The sequence below is a fragment of the Heptranchias perlo genome, unplaced genomic scaffold (genome assembly GCF_035084215.1).
Source record: "Heptranchias perlo isolate sHepPer1 unplaced genomic scaffold, sHepPer1.hap1 HAP1_SCAFFOLD_70, whole genome shotgun sequence".
In the NCBI taxonomy this organism is placed as follows: Eukaryota; Metazoa; Chordata; class Chondrichthyes; order Hexanchiformes; family Hexanchidae; genus Heptranchias; species Heptranchias perlo.
The window spans coordinates 211,366-225,000 of NW_027139729.1; the positions used below are offsets into that span (position 1 = coordinate 211,366).

The window sequence follows — 13,635 nt, forward strand, 5'->3', positions numbered from 1 at the left end:
TAAGGTGCTATAATGGTGAGTATCGCTGCCTTCCAAGCAGTTAATTGCAAAAGTTTTGAATCCCAGCACGCTGAATTCAGAAACGCCAAGACTGGAACCGAATTTGATGATGTTCAGAGGGATAGTGTTTCCAAAACACAAACGGGTCTAATTTATATAAAAAATACATTAAAATTCATTTATTTCCCCCATAACGTTGAATTTAACTCTGTCCCTTTGTATTATTATTTCCCCTGATCTGTGCAGTGGATACGGGACACAATTGCCCGGATTCAGTGAAATTAATTGATTTTCTGAAGTTTTTCCCTCTGCTGATTCCCGTTCCTTATTTAAATTATGTCGGATTAACCTTTCTGATCTATAGAAGGGTCATAGTCCTGAACCGTTATCCCGAGCTTCCCTTCTCCACAGATGCTGCCGGACCTGCTGAGTCTTTCCAGCATTTTCGGTTTTAAATTTTTCTATATTTTATCCCTTTCACTTTTGACGGTCGCCATTGAAACTTCCAGATTTGCGCTCAGTTTTTATTTGTGTTTCAGTTCGGTTTATTTGAATTAATATAAATCGTGTCCTGAGAAATCAGACAGAAATATTGCGCAATGTAGAGTGAAATATAATGGGGCAACTTTCGAATGAGCAAAACAGAAACTTTATTATGAATTAATTGTCTAATTTTTCACTGACAAAATATGAAAAATACGAGAGTAGAATTTACAGAGAGAAAATATTTCCTCACATTGCACATTGTCCTGAATCTGTAACAATGACAGATAATGTGAATTTGTTCCAATCTGTTACAGTTCTCACTTATGGCCAGTAGATGTCAGACTGTATGTGAGTGTGGGATTAATTCTCTGTCTGTCAGTCTCTGGTACTGTATGTGAGTGTGATATTCATTCTGTATCCGTCAGTCTCCAGTACAGTCTGTGAGTGTGGGATTCATTCTGTAACTCAGTCTCTGGGCAAAGTGCAAGTCTGTATTCGTTCTGTATTCTTATTTCAGGTTACAGTATGGTGCTTTAAATTGTATCTTTAATTCATTAATATATGCAAATCTTCCATCTAGCATTAATTTGTAAATATGGATAGACTTTTGGATTTTATTTTAATCAAACAACGTGTGTGAGTTTTGTTGTAGGATTACATCTGAATCTCTGAAGATAATGTACACTTCAATCTTTTACTGTGAAATTATTGGACTGGTATTTATTGTGTAGCTCAGTTTGGGCGAATGGAATTGATACTGTATCTTTCAGTCTGACACTGTGTGAGATTTTTGGACTGGTGTGTAATGTGTGGTTCAGTCTGTACTAATGGAATTGACACTCGAACTCTCAGTCAGACACGGTGAGAGATTTTTGGACTAGTTTGTAATGTGTAGCTGAGTCTACACTAATAGGATTCATACTGTATATTTTAGTGTGATAATGTATTAGAATTTTGGACGGTATATAATATGTAGCTCAGTCTGCACTAATGGCATTCATACTGTAACTTTCCGTCTAATACTGTGTAATATATTTGGACTGGTTTGTAAGGTGTAGTTCAGTCTGCACTAATGGAATTGATACTGTATCTTTCAATTTGATACTGAGTGTGACTTTTCGACTGGTATCTAATATATACCTCAATCTGCACTAATGGGATTGATACTGTATCTTCCAATCTGATACTGTGAGAGATTTTTGTACTGGTATGTAACATGTAGGTCAGTCTGTCCTAATCAAATCGATACTATATCTTTCAGTATGAAACTGTACGTGATTTTTGGACTGGTATCTAATGTGATCCTCTGTCTGCAGTAAAGGAATTGATACTCTGCCTTTCAGTTTGAAACAATATGATTTTTGGACACGTAATTAATGTGTACTTCAGTCTGCACTAATGGAATTGATACTGTATCTTTCAACCTGACAGTGAGATTTTTGGACTGGTATGTGATGTGTACCTCAGTTTGCAGTAAAGGAATTGAAAATTTACCTTTCATTCTGAGACTATGAGGTTTTTGAACATATATGTGAGTCAAATATGGGTAACATCTGAACTGGTATCTAATTTGTATCTCAGTGCACAATATTGTCATGAATACTGCATCTTTAAACTCATAATGTGTATGAGTTGTGGGCTGGCATTTAATTTGAATCTTGCAGTACACTATTGTGATTCATTCTGTACCTATCAATCGGTACCATGTGTGAGTTCTATCTGGTATTTAATTTGTAGCTAATGCTGAACTAATGTGAGATTGACACAGTGCCTTTCAATCTGATACTGGGTGTGATTTTGGACTAGGAATTATTTATCTGACGGTCAGCGGTACTGAGTTGTTGTGATATGGAAATTCCGTCTGTCTCTCCTGCTCTGTTTGACTGTTGGATTGGGATTAGTGTGGGATTGACTATTTCTGCGGTGTGAGACTGTGGGACTGATGACCTGTCTGCGTCCCTGTGCTCTGTGAGTGATAATGTACATACTGTGTGTGAGAAGGAGCTGGCTGCACTGTTCCTTGTGCCTCGGGTGCAGGAAACATCACACTGATTCTGGGTCCTTCAAGGATTTGACTGTTGGAAGAAAAAGAATCTCTTGTAATTCAAGAACAGGTGAAGTAGAAAATACAAAAGTGATCAATTGAATCTGTCTGTTAATAATCATTGTAATATCCACAAATGAAAACCAGTGATACAAATAGTGTCAGTGTCTGACTCCACTGCAGTACTGCAGCACTCAGCTTCTGCACACCAGGTGTGTTGGGCTGTTTTACAACAATTTAGTGACATCCAGACACAACCCAACCCCTGGACTGATCCATGAATGGGACTAGCCGATGGGGCGGGGAACTTTGCACACATCAGATTTCTATTTCCATCTCCCATGGGACTAACCGTTCAACCGAAACAAAAAAGCAACTGTTTAAAATGTGTCCTTCATACTTCTCACCTGATGCCTGCAATAGATGCTCTTTGTATAACTCCCCATATCCTTACTGTCCGGCTCTGTTTACTGTTCAATAACAAACACTAAAGGTTAATGGTCAGGTTTAAAAAATCAGAATTAATACCTGCCACCAATCACAATCACGCTCACACTGCACATTGTCCGGTTTCAGCAATTTGTTCCGAACTGTTGCAGTTCTGCTTCCGGCCAGTAGATGTCCCCAAACCCCGGGTCATTGAAGTTTACAGATGAGAGAGGGACAGAAGATAAACTCATTCTTCACATTATATTGCACGGGTGGGATTTAGAAAAACTGGGAATGGAGCCGAGCTGTAAGTACATTTTGTTGGACCAAACACCACTTGGAATGCTGTGTTAAATTCTTGTAATTGATTTAGGGGGTATTGTCAATACTGAGGAAGACTCGGACAAAATAAACTTGCAGAACGGCCGTGTAAATGGCCATTGAATTTCAATATAGAAAGGTGTGAGGTGGGGCATTTCGCTAGGGGGAATAATGAGGCCACATACTGCATGGAAAATAAGAGTCTAAATGGGGTAGAGGAGCAATGTAAATCGTGTCCTGAGAAATCAGAGAGAAATACTGTGCAATGTGCAGTGAAATATAGTGGGGCACATGCACAACTATCGAATGAGTGAAACAAAAACTTTATTATGAATCAATTGTCTTCATTTTTCACCGTCAAAATGTGCAAAAACACGAGAGTAAAAGTTACAGACAGAAACTTCCCTCACATTGCACATTGTCCTGTTTCTGTAACCATGACAGATAATGTGAATTTGTTCCCTCAGCTTACCGCCAGCAGAGGTCAGTCTCTGGTACTGTATGTGAGACTGGGATTTATTCTGAATCTGTCAGTCTCTGGTACGGAGTGTGAGCATGGGGTATATTCTGCATCTGTCAGTCTCCAGGTAATATATACAAGTGATGCATTCATTCTGTATCTGTCAGTCTCTGGTACTGTCTGTGAGAGTGGGATACAATCTGTATCTGCCTTTCTCTGCTACTTTATCTCAGTGTGGGATTCATTCTGTAATTCAATCTCTGTGACAATGTGCATTCTGTATTCTTATTTCAGTTTACAATATTGTATTGAAACTTTATCTTTAACACTTTAAAGTATATACAGTTCTTCATCGAGCATTCAATTTGTTAATATGGATAGACTTTTTGATTTTCTTTAATCAAATGACATGTGTGAGTTTTGGAGTAGTGTTACGTCTTAATCTCTGAACTCGATTGTGAACGATAATATACCTTTCAATCTGTTCACGTTGAAATTACGGGACTGGTATTTAATGTGTCGTTCAGTCTGCAATAATGGAATTAATTCTGTATCTGAGTCTAACACTGTATGAGATTTTTGGACTGGGATGTAATATATACCTCATCCTGCACTAATGGAATTGATACTGAATCTTTTAATGTGATACTGTATGAGATTTTTGGACTGGTGAGTCTGTGCTAATGGAATTGATATTGTATCTTTGAGTCTGATACGGTATGAGATTCTTGGACTGCTATATAATGTGTGGCTCAGTCTGCACTAATAGAATCGATTCTGTATCTTTCAGTCTAATATTGTATGGGATTGTTGGACTGTTAGATAATGTTGAGCTCAGACGGTGCAAATAGAATTTAAATTATATCTTCCAGTCTGATCATATGTGATTTTTGGACTCGTATGTAATGTATAGCTCAGTCTGTACCAATGGTATTGATAATGTTTATTTCAGTATAACACAAGTATTTACCAATATAACTAATATGTAGCTCAGTCTGCACTAATGGAATTTATACTGTATCTTTCAATCTGCCACTATGAGATCTTTGGACTGGTCTGTAAAGTGTAACTCAGCCTGCAGTAATGTGACTGTGACATTCATTCTGTAACTGTCAGTCTCCAGTACAGTCTGTGAGTGTGGGATTCATTCTGTATCTATTAGTCTCTGGTACTGTGTGTGAGTGTGGGATTCATTCTGTATCTGTCAGTCTCTGGTACTATATGTGAGTGTGGGAATCATTCTGTATCTGCCATTCTCTGCTACATTATCTGAGTGTGGGATTCATTTTGTAATTCAGTCTCTGAGACAATGTGCAAGTCTGAATTCATTCTGTATTCTTATTTCAGTTTACAGTATCATATTTGAAACTGTATCTTTAATACTTTAAATTATATACATTTCTTCATCTAGTGTTTAATTTGTAAATATGGATTACTTTTTGATTTTCTTTAATCAAACAACGTGTGTGAGTTTTGGAGTGGGATTACATCTTAATCTCTGAACTCTATTGTGAATGATAATGTACCTTTCAATCTGTTCAAAGTGAAATTACTGGATTGGTATGTCATGTCTAGCTCAGTCTGTAATAATGGGATGAATTCTGGATCTCAATCTAATATTGTGTGAGATTTTTGGACTGGTATGTAATATGTAGCTCAGCCTGCGCTAAAGAAATTGATACTGTATCTATCAGTCTGATACTGTATGAGACTTTTGGACTGGTATGTAATGTGTAGCTCAGTCTGCAATAATGGAATTAATTCTGTATCTGACTCGAAAACTGCATGATATTTTTGGACTGGTATGTAATATGTAGCTCATCCTGCACTAAAGGAATTGATACTGTATCTATCAGTCTGATGCTGTATGAGATTTCTGTACGGGAATGTGATGTGTAGCTCAGTCTTCAATAATGGAAGTGATACTGAATCTTTCAATCTGATACTTTATGAAATTTTTGGACTGGTGTGTAACATGTAGCTCAGTACGTGCCATGGAATTGATAATGTATCTTTGAGTCTGATAAGGTATGAGATTCTTGGACTGCTATATAATGTGTGGCTCAGTCTTCACTGATGGAATTGATACTGTATCTTTCAGTCTAATATTGTATGGTATTTTCAGTCCGGTATGTAATGTACAGGTCAGGCAGTGCTAATAGAATTGATACAGTATCTTGCAGTCTGATCATTTATGAGGTTTTTGGACCAGTATGTAATGTGTAGCTCAGTCTGAACCAATGGTATTGATACTGTTTATTTCAGTATAATACTCGATGAGTATTTACTAAAATATCTAATATGTAGCTCAGTCTGCACTAATGGAATTTGTACTGTATCTTTCAATCTGACACTATGATATCTTTGGACTGGTATGTAAAATGTAACTCAGTATGCAGTAGTGCGAATGTGAGATTCATTCTGTGACTGTCAGTCCCTGATACTCTATGTGAGTGTGGGATTCAATCTGTATCTATCAGTCTCTGGTACTGTGTGTTATTTTGAGATTCATTCTGTATCTATCAGTCTCTGGTACTGTGTGTGAGTTTGGGATTCATTCTGTATCTGTCAGTCTCTGACATTGTGTGTCTGGGCGATTCGTTCTGTTACTGTCAGTCTCTGGTGCTGTATGTGAGTGAGACATTCTGTATCTATCAATTTCTGAACTGTGCGTGAGTGATATAAATTCTGTATCTGTCACTCTGTGCTGCAGTGTGTGCGTGTGGGATTCATTTTGAATCTGTCAGTCGCTGGTACATTGTATGAGTTTTGGAATCATTCTATATGTCAGTCTCTGGCCCTCTATCGGAGTGAGAGATTCATTCTTTATCTGTATCTAATTTGTATCTTCATTTACAGTATGGTGTTCAAATCTGTATCTTTAAGACCTTAATATATGAATAATTTTTCCGAGTCTTTACTTGGTAGATAATGATATATTTTGAAATGTAATAAGATAATGTGGGCATCTATTTTTGGACTTCTATTAAATCTACATTGGGAACACAATTGTGAATTTGTTCATCTTCCCACTGATATGGTGACATTTTTGAACTTGTTAATAATGTGTAGCTCAGTCTGCATGAATGGAATGCTGTATATTTCAGTCTGAATCTGTATTAGTTTTTTTGTAGTGGTTTCTAATGTGCAGCTCAGTCTGCACTAATGGAATTGATACTGTATCTTTCAGTCTGACACCATGAGATTTTTGGACTGGTACGTAATGTGTAACTAAGTCTGCATTGCTGGAATTGATACAGTATCTTTCAATCTATGACTGTGAGATTTTTGCTCTGGTACATAATGTGTAACTCAGCCTGAACCAATGTAGGTGACTGTGAGATTCACTTTGTATCTCTCAGTCTCTGGTACTGTGTGTGAGTGTGGGATTCATTCTGTATCTGTCAATCTCAGGTACTGTGTGTGAGTGTGGGATTCATTCTGTATCTGTCAATCTCAGGTACTGTGTGTGAGTGTGGGATTCATTCTGTATCTGTCAATCTCAGGTACTGTGTGTGAGTGTGGGATTCATTCTGTATCTCTCAGTCTCTGGTGCTGTGCGTGAGTGTGGGATTCATTCTGTATCTGTCAGTCTCTGGTGCTGTGTGTGAGTGTGGGATTCATACTTTACCTCTAAGTCTCTAGTGCTTTATTCGAATGTGGGATGAACTCGGTATCTCTCAGTCCTTGGTACTGTATGCCTGTGTGGGATTCATTCTGTTTCTGTCAACTCTGGTACCATACTTGAGTGTGGGATTCACTCTGCATCTGGCAAACTCTAGTACTGTATGTGAGTTTGGGATTCCTTCTGCATCTGTCAGTCTCTGGTATGGTATGTGAGTGTGAGATTCATTCTGTGTCTGTGTATAATTATTCTCTCAGATTACATTATGGTATTCAATACTGTAGCTTTAATATCTTAATGTTTAAATAGTTTTTCTCATTAATAAATTGGTAAATATGGACACACTTTTGGATTTGATGCTGGAGGTTTTAATCAAATAATTTGTGTACTTTTTGGACTAGTATTAAATATGTATATCTATGAGTATTATTGTGAAAGATAATGTATCTTTCAAACATATATTGTGACATATTTGGACTGGTATTTAATGTGTATCTCAGTCTGCACTAATAGAATTGATACTGTATCTTTACATCTCATACTGTGAGTGTATTATAAACTGGTTTCTAATTTGTTTCTCAGGTTACACTGTCACAGCATTTCTCAATCTGATACTGTACGTGAGTTTTCGACTTGCAATTTGTATTCTAATGGGACACTATTCGAATGGATACTGCATGTATTAAACTCACATGTGTGTGAGAGTTCTGGGCTGGTATTCAATTGGAATCTTGGGGTACATTGTTGGGGTTCATTCTGTCCCTTTCAATCGGGTACCATGTGTGATTTCTATCTGGTGTTTAAGTCATGGCTAATGTTGCCCTTTTGTGAAATTGACAATCTGAGAGTGTGATTTTGGACTGGGATTTTTGTATCCACCTGTCAGCGGGACTGAGTTAGGGGGAAATGGAACAGTGTCTGCCTCACCTGCTCTGTTTGACTGTTGGATTGAAAACGTGTCTCTGGAACTTGGGATCAGTGTGGGACTGACTACTCCTGCTGTCTGAGACTGTGGAACTGATGACCTGTCTGTGTCTCCGTGCTCTGTGTGTGATAATGTACTTACTGTGTGTGAGAAGGAGCTGGCTGCACTGTTCCTTGTGCCTCGGTGGAGGAAACATCACACTGATTTTGGCATCTTCAAGGGTTTGCCTGTAGAAAGAAAATTATCTCTTGTAACTCAAGAACAAGTGAGGTAGAAAATACAAAAGTGATCAGTTTAATATCTATTAATAATTATTTTGAATAACCACAAATGAAAACCAGCAATACAAACAGTGTCAGTGTCTGACTCCACTGCAGTACTGCAGCACTCAGCTTCTGCACACCCGGTGTGTTGGACTGTTTTACAACAATTTAGTGACATTCAGATACAACCCAACCCCTGCACTGATCCGTGAATGGGACTACCCGATGGGGCAGGGACATTTGTACAAGTCAGGTTTCTAATCCCCTCTCCCAGGGGACAAACCGTTCAACTGAAACCAAACAGCCGCTGTTTAAAATGTGTCCTTCACACTTCTCACCTGATGCCTGCAATCGACGCTCTTTGTGTAACTCCCCACATCCTTACTGTCCGGCTCTGTTTCCACTCTTCACTCTCCAGTAACAATAAACAGCGTGAGACTGGAACGAAACCAGGAACATTCACCACTGGTTTGGGGAGAGAAAGCAGCAATGATTTTAAATAGCAGGTTCTTCCCATTCTGTCTCCCTTACCCTGGACACACCCTGTACACACACAGCCCGAGAATGACCTCTCCCTTCCCCCGCTCACTCCATGTTCCGGGACCAGTTCCTGATCCACTCCGCCTCTTACAAACAGCCCCCGGACTCCCCCTGACCTTCCCCCGGACTCAATGCCGATCTCTGAGCCCATCTGCGGACACGGTCCCGAAGCGATGAGCTGCTGTAACGAGGCTGCTCTTTGCTCCCTTCCCCCGGGGGCCGTGATCTCTCCATTCCCGGCTGTTTTAAACCATCTTCTTCCGCTCACTGAGGGAATGGCGCCCACAGGCCGAGCTGGGGGAGGGGAGCGCGCATGCGCTCTTCTGCTTACACTACCAGCGCTGGGGGCGGGGCTTATTCACGCATGCGCAGATATCTGGTTTAATTCCCAATACAAAAATCGATGGAAACTTTCCCCAATTGGAATTTTTCCGAGTCTGAGCAAAGGAAGTGGGTCTGGGGGAAAGGTCAGAGGGAATGGGGTCCACAGGCAGTGCAGGAACAGGCACCAGAATGGAAAACAGATGGGATTCCACCAGTGCCTAACGCTGGAATCCAGACTGACTTTACAATCTCTAACTATTAAACTAGATGTTTCCATCCCTGCTGTTTCTTTCGGTATCTTTTGATGGTAAAGAGTCTTTCAGTGATAAAGTGGGCGGCTGTGGAACGAGCCAAAAAATCTTGTTCTTTCTTGGCCTCTCCACTGTGTGACTCCTAAACTGGAGGGAGGATTTCTGAAACCAATCCTGGAGAAACATGATAGTAAAGTGGGAGTCGGTGTATTTGCTGGGACCGTGTAGGATTAATATCTGACAGCAACAGTCCCAGATTAATTTAAGCGGAGTGATACTCTCGGTCACTGAGAGTAATATCGAACAGCCCTGAGCCGCAAAACTGCACATGCTGCAACAGGCAAGAGCGGATTAAATGTGGCCCATTGTTTTTGTCATTCTCTGCACTGTCCCTGAGTGTGGGATTAATAATGTGTCTGTCCCTCGTACAATATCAGTGAGAGATGAGACTGCATCTTCTGTCTTTCCAACGCGATCTTTCTGGATAAAACGGAACTTTACCGCTCAGTCTGGAACTATTACTGTTTATGTCTGTCTGTTACTCTGCCTCACTGCTCTCTCTGTCTCTCTCACCATGTCTGCCTCCCTCTTTCTCTCTGGTGCTGTATATGAAGGTGGATACTGCTATTGAGCGTGATTTGGACACAGATAGGAAGTGTAAGACTGATACTGTCTCTCTCTCTCTCTTGTGCTGGACATGAAGGTGGGATACTGTCTGATATAAAACAGAGAGAATGAGATGTCCGGGCCGGGTCTCACTGTAACTGGGGATGTGTTCGGCTTCAGTCCCATTTTATGGTTATTATCTTTTCACAGATTGAGTGCGAGTGTCTTTGTGAGACGGTAACACTGGCGAAGCTACTTTTAGTCGCGACTTTCAGTAATTTGTGTCTCTGTACCCCTCGATCCCTTTGCTCCTCTATCCTGTTTAGACTGTTATTTTCCAAGCAGTGTGTGAGCTCCTTATTCTTCATTCTGTAAGTTTATTAATGTCCTCTTGCATTTTGACACATTCTTCCTTTGTATTAACTGTACCCCCCAATTTGGTGTCATCGTCAAATTTTGAAATTGTACTTCCGATTCCCGAATCCAAATCTTTAATGTTAATTGTGAACAGGAGTGGTCCCAGCACTGATCCCTGTGTTAAACCACTTCCCACTTTTTGCCACTCCAAGCTGCTACCCGTGACCCCTATTATCTGTTTTCTGTTTTGTCGCCAGCTTGCTATCCATTCCGCTACCTGTCCCCTGACTCCACGTGCACTGAACTTTGCCATGAGTCTACAATGCGGTACCTTATATAAGGCACTCTGAAAATCCAAATGTATTACATCTACCAGGTTACCCTTATCTATTCCTTCTGTTACTTATTCAAATGATTTAATAAGATTGGACCTGTCCTTGTCCTGTTAGTAGATTAAATCTTGGCCGCTTCACTTGTTCTTAATGCTCCCAGCACTTTTCTTCGGCAGCAGCTCGGCCTGGATATCAGGCAGCACCCCGCCCTGAGCGATGGTCATCTGTCCCAGCAGCTTGTTAAGCTCCTCGTCGTTGCGGATGGCCAGCTGCAGGTGTCTGGGGATGATGCGGGTCTTCTTGTTGTCGCGGGCCGCGTTGTCGGCCAGCTCGAGGATTTCAGCCGTCAGATGCCCGAACAAACCACCCAGATAGACCGAGGTTCCTGCACCCACACGTTCAGTGCAGTTTCCCTTTCGCAAGAGCCTGTGAAGACGGAACTGTAGTCCGGCCCGGGATGAGCGAACTTGGCCTTGGCCCGAGCTTTACCGCCGGTTTTTCCTCTTCCAGATATTTCCACAATCTCACAAAGAATAAAGAAATCCTCCCGCACTCTCCCTTCTTACACATTCTGGAGGAGTACAGTGGGGCCACTTGTGATGGGTCTTTCAGAGTGTTTACACTGCCTGCTCACCCTCACTGATATTTTATCTTTGAACTGCTGTAATATTGTCCTTTAGTAATATTGCTGCTCCTCCTCCTTTCCCTATTTCCCTGTCCTTTCTAAAGATCTTTTTGACTTGAATAATAAGCTACCATTCGTGCCCAGCTGGCAGTCAGGTCTCTGTAATGATTTAATATAATTATTTAACTTTACTCAATGGCTGATGTGAGCTGCGGCAAAATGTATTTCCAGCCGGTCAAGTATTGCAGGTATCGACTGTCTCTTCAGTCCGATATCAGGTGAAGAATTACTGGCTGTTGTGTAATTTCCATTGATTGGGGGTTGGCGTCATCGACTGGGCGGAAACGGGAACTGCAACAGAGCGAGAAAGGATCCGTCAGAAACCAGTTTAAATGAAGAACAAAATCCAACACCCTGCAGTGTCTTTTCAGGGTCTAATGTTTAGGAACTAATTAATTCTGACTGATTGTCAGCGATGGTGGTATAGTGGTGAGCATAGCTGCCTTCCAAGCAGTTGATCCGGGTTCGATTCCCGGCCATCGCAATTAATTATTCTTATTAATTCACTTCCTTCAGAAACGAGAAGTTTGGAATCCAATTTGATGCAGTTCAGCTGGATATTGTTTCCAAAATATAAACCGCTGTAATTGTATCAAAATGTTTTCAACGTTCATTTATTTTCCCTATAGAAGGAACAGAGGAAAAACATACTGGAAATAAATAGTTACCAAGGGTCTAATGAGAGTGAGGAAGGCAAATGATATGTTAGCCTTTATTGCAAGGGTGTTGGAATATAAGAGTAAAGAGATCTTGCTGCAATTGTACTATGAGGAAAAATTGGCCTATATTCGCTGGAGTTTAGAAGAATGAGAGGTGATCGGATTGAAACGTATAAAATTCTTAGGCGGTTTGACAGGGTAGGTGAGGAGAGGCTGATTCCCCTGCTGGAGAATCAAGAACTCGAGGTCATCGTCTCAAGATAAGGGACCGGCCATTTAGGATCGAAATTAGGAAGAATTTCTTCACTGAAAGTGTTGTGAATCTTTGGAATTCTCAACCCCAGAGGGCTGTGGATGCTCAGTCGTTGAATATATTCAAAGCTGAGATCGATAGATTTTTGAACTCTCGGGGAATCAAGGCATATGGGGATCCAAGTACAGAAATCACTAACAGTGATTATTAATTCACTAAAAAAAGTTAAAATGGAGATGATCTTTATCTCAAGGGAACGGGAATAAAAAGGAGTGGAAGTTATGTCACAGTTATACAGAGCTCTGGTTAGTCCTCATTCAGAGTACTGTGTTCAGTTCTGGGCAGCGCACTCTCTATAATGGCTTGGAACGAGAAGGAGTTTTTCTCTTTGGGATTCGATGCAATGGGACGGAATAGGAAAGGGTTTGGTCTTTTCAGAATTTTTCCAGTGGAGTGAATGAGAATGGGTTTGTTCCATTGGGATTCCTTTTGCGTGCTCTTGCGTTTACTGGGGAGACCTGTATGTTGCCAAATTGCTTTGTTTTTAAATTTGTGCACCCTCGTTTTACCCTATATAGGAAAAGTATAAATACAATGAAACATGGAAAGGAAATTCGTCAGATATCAGGTTATCAGCGGAGCTTATAAGGCCGGTAGCTGCTTGCTATCGAATGCTGAGCCCGATTGGCAATATCAGCTCACTGCCATTAAATGAGTACGGTCACAATACAAACCCAGGAAAATAAAATGAAACAAAACTGGGCATCAAATGAGAAAGGGCAAACATTTATTTCATAAGGAGATGATATGTCACAGGCAGTTTTGTAGTCAGAACTTGCGATTGCGTGAAATTGAATGGTTGAAAGTTGGACTGAAGATTACATTGACATCGGTATTAGGTCATTTCCGTTAGGCAAACGGCAGGCAGTCATTTCACAGGTAATTTCCGTTGGGCAGATGGCAGGCAGTCATTTCACAGGTAATTTCCGGTTAAGCAGATGGCAGTCAGTCATTTCACAGGTAATTTCCGTTAGGCAGATGGCAGGCAGTCATTTCACAGGTAATTTCCGTTAGG

At 40.6% G+C, this 13,635-nt stretch overlaps 1 long non-coding RNA gene and 1 other non-coding gene across 3 annotated transcripts; one reads left to right on the forward strand and one right to left on the reverse strand.

Moving 5' to 3' along the window:
* Positions 1-626: 626 nt before the first annotated feature.
* On the reverse strand, positions 627-9,416 carry LOC137318439 (uncharacterized). 2 transcript variants are annotated; one of them, XR_010961905.1, is made up of 5 exons: positions 9,085-9,416; positions 8,892-8,991; positions 8,432-8,517; positions 2,938-3,000; positions 627-2,561 (listed from the first exon to the last, which is right to left on the reverse strand). It is a non-coding gene; the product is annotated as an uncharacterized lncRNA (long non-coding RNA). The 2 variants fall into 2 exon arrangements; XR_010961904.1 differs by lacking the exon at positions 9,085-9,416 and having other exon boundaries at positions 8,892-9,068.
* A 2,644-nt stretch (positions 9,417-12,060) lies between these two features.
* trnag-ucc (transfer RNA glycine (anticodon UCC)) lies at positions 12,061-12,132 on the forward strand. The gene has a single exon. It is a non-coding gene; the product is annotated as a tRNA-Gly (tRNA).
* The last annotated feature ends 1,503 nt before the right edge of the window (positions 12,133-13,635 follow it).